This window comes from Balaenoptera musculus, chromosome 1, assembly GCF_009873245.2.
Source record: "Balaenoptera musculus isolate JJ_BM4_2016_0621 chromosome 1, mBalMus1.pri.v3, whole genome shotgun sequence".
Classification (NCBI taxonomy): Eukaryota; Metazoa; Chordata; class Mammalia; order Artiodactyla; family Balaenopteridae; genus Balaenoptera; species Balaenoptera musculus.
In genome coordinates this window covers 2,207,754-2,213,753 of record NC_045785.1, presented here as the reverse complement: position 1 = coordinate 2,213,753, position 6,000 = coordinate 2,207,754, and positions in this window count along the sequence as shown.

Below are 6,000 nucleotides of genomic sequence, written 5' to 3'. Positions count from 1 at the left end.
CGGGAACGTGGAACAGAGGGCCAAGGTTGGCCACCTGAATGATGACGTGGACCTATCCTCCGGGTCTGGAGCAGGGTGTCGAGGGGAACACAGCCCCAGTCATGGATGTGCAGGTCCAAGCACAGGCCGGGAGAAGACCAGCTTCCCAAGCTCCACATCCTAAGGGGTCCTGGGAGCAGTCTATGACATCACAGATGTCTCCATAGAAACAGAGAAACAGCGCCTGTCATCTGTCTTAATTTTCTGCTGGGAAGGGGAACCAGAAGCTGTTTCGCTGTACACACAGAATGTTACAAGCACAGGAGAAGTGCCCCGAGGCATTAGCAGCCCATTCTTCTGTTTTCTTTTTTCCCCATCATTAGTATTTCACCTTATTTAACAATCTGACACTGTGTCAGTGGCTCTGATGTGAAAATTCAACCTTTTCAATTAAAGTCCACACTTTAGACATATTTCTTAACACCTGAATACTGTATGTACTTCTTTTTTAAAAATAGAATTGGGATAGAGGAGAGAGACTTACTGTGATTTTGCTAAATTCCCACCATCCGATTCTCAGACACGCAGGTCTCAGGCTTGCAAAGGACACAAAGAAATGGTGGTGATGTTTCCCTGCATCCAGGAAGCTACTTGAAAACTTTTCTTTTTGGCCACTTCATGTTCCTCAAGCTGCAGTTTGATGTCGAAAACATTCTCTTCAGTGAAAGCAGCCAGACACAAAAGGCCACATAGTGTGTGATTCCATTTATCTGAAATGTCCAGAATGGGCAAATCTACAGAGACAGAACACATTGATTTCCTAGGGCAGGAGGGAGGGAGGAACAGGGAGTGACTACACGTGGGTCCCGGGGTTCCTTCTGTGGGGGGGATGAAAATGTTCTGAAACTGGATAGTGGTGATGGTGGCACATCGCTGCGGATGGACTAAATGCCATTGAATTGTACATTTTAAAATGGTGATTTTTATCTCAATTTAAAATAATAACTGTAGTTTGAGCTCATATTCTTTCAGCCCATCCTTCAGGGGGAATGGAAAATGCCAGCCCCTGCAGGCAGCATGTAGAGCTGTGTTTTTAAGCAGCCTCACTTTCTTTAAGGGAACCAAGGTGCCTTCCCAGAGTCCAGTCCCCTCTGGGTCACCCCGTGGGGCCTCTACAGCTCTGCATGGCCTCCTCTCGCATAACCATTTGCTAGTCTGGCCCAGCTCAGAGTTTCAAGGGAAATCGGAGTATTGCTTTGAGTTGAGGTCTCCCGCCTCTTTCAGTGTCACCTGCTGCGGCTTTTTCTCCATTCCACTCGAGGGATGTTTCCAGGCATGCAGTTCTCAGTTCTGCATCACACAGAAGGTTGAAACTGCCATCTTGGTTTCCACTCCTGACTGTGGTCTTGAGTCTAAAAGGAAAGGGTCCCTCTTAGAATCAGAGGCTATGAGAGCCGGCAGGGGACCGTGTGCCATCCTGGAGGGACCTATATGAACAAATGTGTGAATGAGAGCGAGAGAGAGGCAACACTCCAAAGATTTTGGTGCCTCATATCCCATGTCACCAGAGATAAAGACAGTACAAGGGTAATCCTGCATCACAAAATAAATGTAAGAAAATCAAATATTGATCATTCCCAGATGGTTATATTAATGCTTTCTTTGGGACCTATTAAATTCTTTCCTAATTTCTTCTTCATCTGTTTTGATACCTCTGCAGTACTAGGGTCTCAAGTCTGTCTGTCGAGTGGTTCAGCCCTGAGTCAGAGGCAGCCTCCGATCCCACCCTGCTTCATTTGTTGGATGTAGTGTTGTACATATAGCAATTTGGTAAAGGTGATCGAGGGTCTTGGTCAGATTCTCTTTGTCTTTTTTTTTTTTTTTGGCTGCACCTTGCGGCTAGCGGCTAGCGGGATCTTAGTTCCCAGACCAAGGATCGAACCCGTGCCCCCTGCTGTGAAAGTGCCAAGTCCTAACCACTGGACTGGCAGGGAATTCCTCAGGTCCTCTTTGTCTTACTGATTTTTCCCCCATCATCTGCTGAGAAAGGGGTATTGAAATATTCCAACTATGGTGTGGAACTATTTCCCCCTTCAGTTCTGTAAATTTGTTTTATGTGTTTAAGGGATCTATTATTGGGCACATACACATTTAAGACTGTCATGTCGTCCTCATGAGTCAACTCTTTTATCTTTATGAAAGGTCTCTCTCTTTTATATTTTTGGCCTTAAAGTCTATTTTACTGATATTAACATAGTCACTCTTACCTTATTATGCTCCCATTGTATGGTATTTTTTTCCATCCATTCATTTTCAATCTACTTGTGTCATATTTAAAGTATATCTTTTATAAATAGCATATGGTTGGGTCTTGTCTTATTATTCACTCTGATAATCTCCTTTAATTGGAGTGTTCAGCCCATTAATATTTAATGTAATTATTGATGTGGTTAGATTAGGCCTACCATTTTATTATTTGTTTTCTCTTTGCCCACATGTTTCTTGTTCTCTATCCCTCTTTTTTTATTTTATGTATTTGCTGAATATTTTATAGAATTCCATTTTAATTTATCTGCTGAACATTCAGATATACCTCTTTGCATTATATCTTAGAAGTTGCTCTAGGTTTCACAATATACATCCTTACTTTTCACAATTTAGTAAAGTTAATATTGTACCACTTTATGTAAAAATATAGAAATCTTGCACCCAATTGGATCCTTAACCCTCTCCCACCATATTTTAAACTATAGTTGTCATAAGTCTTACATCTACTTATACTGTATGTCTCATAAGACAATGTTATAAATTTTCCTTCTAACAGTATTTCAAAGAAATTAAGAGGAGAAATAGTCTTTTGTATTTACATATATATTTCCCTTCAGCCTGCAAAACTTCATTGATCATTTCTTGTAACGCAGGTCTAGTGGAAACAAATCCTCTCAGTTTTCCTTCCTGTAGGTATATATTTATTTTGCCTTGATTCTTGAAGGATATTTTTGTGAACATAGAATTCTTGGTTGACAAGTGGCTTTTCTTTCAGCATATAAAGGTGTTCCGGATTCTGGTCCCTATAATTCCTATGAGGGTCCTGTGGTTATGCAAATTGTCATTCCCTTGTAAGTCATGTTTAATTTTTCTCTAGGTGGATTTCAAGATTTTTATTTTTATCTTTGGCTTCAATTTGACTCTGGTGTGTCTAGGCATGATTTTTTGTGTGTGTGTTCATTGTTTTGGATTTTGTTAACCTCTTAAATCTACAAATGTATGTTTTCTAACAAATTGAAAAGTTTTCAGTCATTATTTCTTTAAATAGTTTTTTCAGTCCCTTTCTCTCTTCTTCTTTGGAGACTCCAATTACCCATATCTTAGCTCTTTTAACATTGCCCCACAAGTCCCTGAGGTTCTGTTCACTTTTTAAAATCTTTTTTCTTCTTCTTCAGACTAGGTAATTTCTAATGACCTGTCTTCAACTTCACTTCCTCTTACCTCTCTCATCTTGAGTCTGCTATTAAACTCAGGGATTTTTAAATCCCAGTGATTTAAAAGTTTTTTTTTTTTCAGTTCTAAAGTTTCCATTTGTTTTTTTCAATATTTTCTATTTATCAGCTGAGATCTCCTATTGCCTCATTCATTATGAGAGTACTTGCCTAACCAAGCATAATTATAATAGCTGCTTTAAGTCTTTGTCTGACAATTCCAATGTCAGCGTCATCTTGAGGTTGCCCTCTGTTAATTTTTTCCCTTCAGAGTGGGTCGCATTTTCCTGGTAGAGTAATTTTAGATTGTATCCCAGACGTTGTGAATGTTAGGCTGTGGAGACTCTGAGTTCTGTTATATTCCTCTGAAGAGTGTTGATGGTTTCATTTTAGCGGTGACTCACGTGGCTAAACTAAGACTGCACGTCTGTCTTACCTGCAGTGGACAGCAGCTCCAACCTCAGGACAGATTGTTGTGTCTGTCCCAGGCAGGGGTAGTTTGAAGGGCAGCTAGAGGCTTGGGCAGTGTTTATACACAGGGTTTGAGGGTGCCCTCATCTGGCTCTCTTTCCTGGCATTCTTCCTTTGCTGTCCAATGGCCGTGCTTTCCCTGGCTCTTTCCCCTGGTTACTTCAGCCAGAGGGACCACAGAGGGGGACCTTCCTGTCAGATGTTTCACCACCCCACCCTACACTGCAGCTGTGCTTGTCCTCAGAGAAAAGCAACCAAAAGGCGAACTCACCCATGCCAGTCACTTCCTCCAAATTTTTACCTCCCTCCAAAATATTTCTGTTTTTATCCTCAGGCATGCTCAGTAGTTATATTTTGCATTTTTTACTCTAGTTTGTAGTTGTTTTCTGTGGGAGGCGTAGGAGGGTCCCTCTTACAGGCGCTCCTCCCCCCATTCTGAAACAGAGCCCCCTGGGTCCATTTGGGACATCTCTCCAGGGTCTCATAGATGAACCTCCAGCAAACCTACTGAAGAACGGGTCATGGTGCCCAACAGCAGGGAGGACCTGGTGGAAAGGCCCTCACCTAGTGTGCCCGCCTATGGGCCAGCATGAGCAGGTGCTATGGACTGAATGTCTGTGTCCTCCTAAAATTCATATGTCAAAGTCCTGACCCCCAATATGGTGGTATTGGGGGGCAGGGCCTTTGGGAAGTGATTAGGGTTAGATGAGATCATGAAGTGTGGGGCCCATGATGGGATTAGCGCCCTCAGAAGGAAAGGATGAGAGATCTCTTTCCAGCATACATGCTGAGGAAAGGCCATGTGAGGACACAGCGAGAAGGTGGCATCTTTGAGCCAGAATCCAACCAAGCTGGCACCCTCATCTCAGACTTCCAGCCTCCAGAACTGGGAGGAATAAATGTCTACTGATGAAGCCACCCCGCCAGTGGTATTTTGTTATATCAGCCCGAGCAGGCTAAGACAAGAGGGATTCTGGGAAAGTCACCAGAATGGCCAGAGCTGCTGAGATGGGAGAAGCAAGGGCTCCTGGCAGGAGGGAGAGCCTGTGGGTGTGATAGGGGGGTACCTCCATTTGAACCCAAGCAAAATGCAAGTAAATATTTAACACAACATAGATGGTGATGGAGACTCAGGTTTGCAGGAAGGAACTTTGTTCATCCGTTCAACATTACTGCCTATCAAATGGTCACCAAGCAAACACTGCACTAGGCCATGAATAGGACCCAACCACCCATCCCGCCATCCCAAGCTCACAGGGCTGTGGGGACCCAGGCAGAAACGGTTCATTGGATACAGTTTGGGAAGGACTAGCTGAGCTTTGTCTGAATACTGCTTTTCAAAACCTCATTTCCTCAAGGAAATGAGTGGCATCAAAGCATCTTCTCTTTATTTTCTTTTTTTGGACCAAATACTAGCTAAAAGATAACATTGGTGGCCAATTCTGAGTGGAGACAGATTTTTCATGTGACATCTAGGAAATAGAGTGTGTTGCCTTCATAGATGTAGAGGTAACACATCACCTGCCCAGAGCTCAGCTGGCCAGATGCACTTCTCCGGTAGATGGGCAGCGGGGGCGAGGCTGCTTGGTGTCCTCCTTGTCGTCCAGGCCCTCTGACCCGGCTCTCCAGTTCCTGCACAAGAAGGTCCGAGATGGCCATGCCCCGGGGAGGGTCCATCAGGTCACTGCCGGCAGCAGTCTGTACCCAGCAGCCTCTCCGGGTTTCCTGAGGACGTCAGGTCGGGGACCCACGCTGGGGAGCGCCCATAGCCACGCTCCGGATGCCAGGGTTGGCTCCTCCTTGTGTTCAGGTAGGATTGTTGCCGTGCATGACGTGGACATTGACGTGTCCACGTGGACATTGACGTGGACGTTGTCAGCGCGTTGCCTGGAGAATGCGCTCCAGAGACCACGCTTGCCCTGGGGAGCACCCCCTGCCCGGGTGAGAGTGCGGCTTTCCTCTCAAGGTCCTCCCACCGCCGTCTAGGCTGTAGCCCCAGCTGGCGACCCTGTACAGGATGCCACAGCCCCCGGCCCCTAATTTGAGGGGCAAGTACAGTGATGTGGGACAT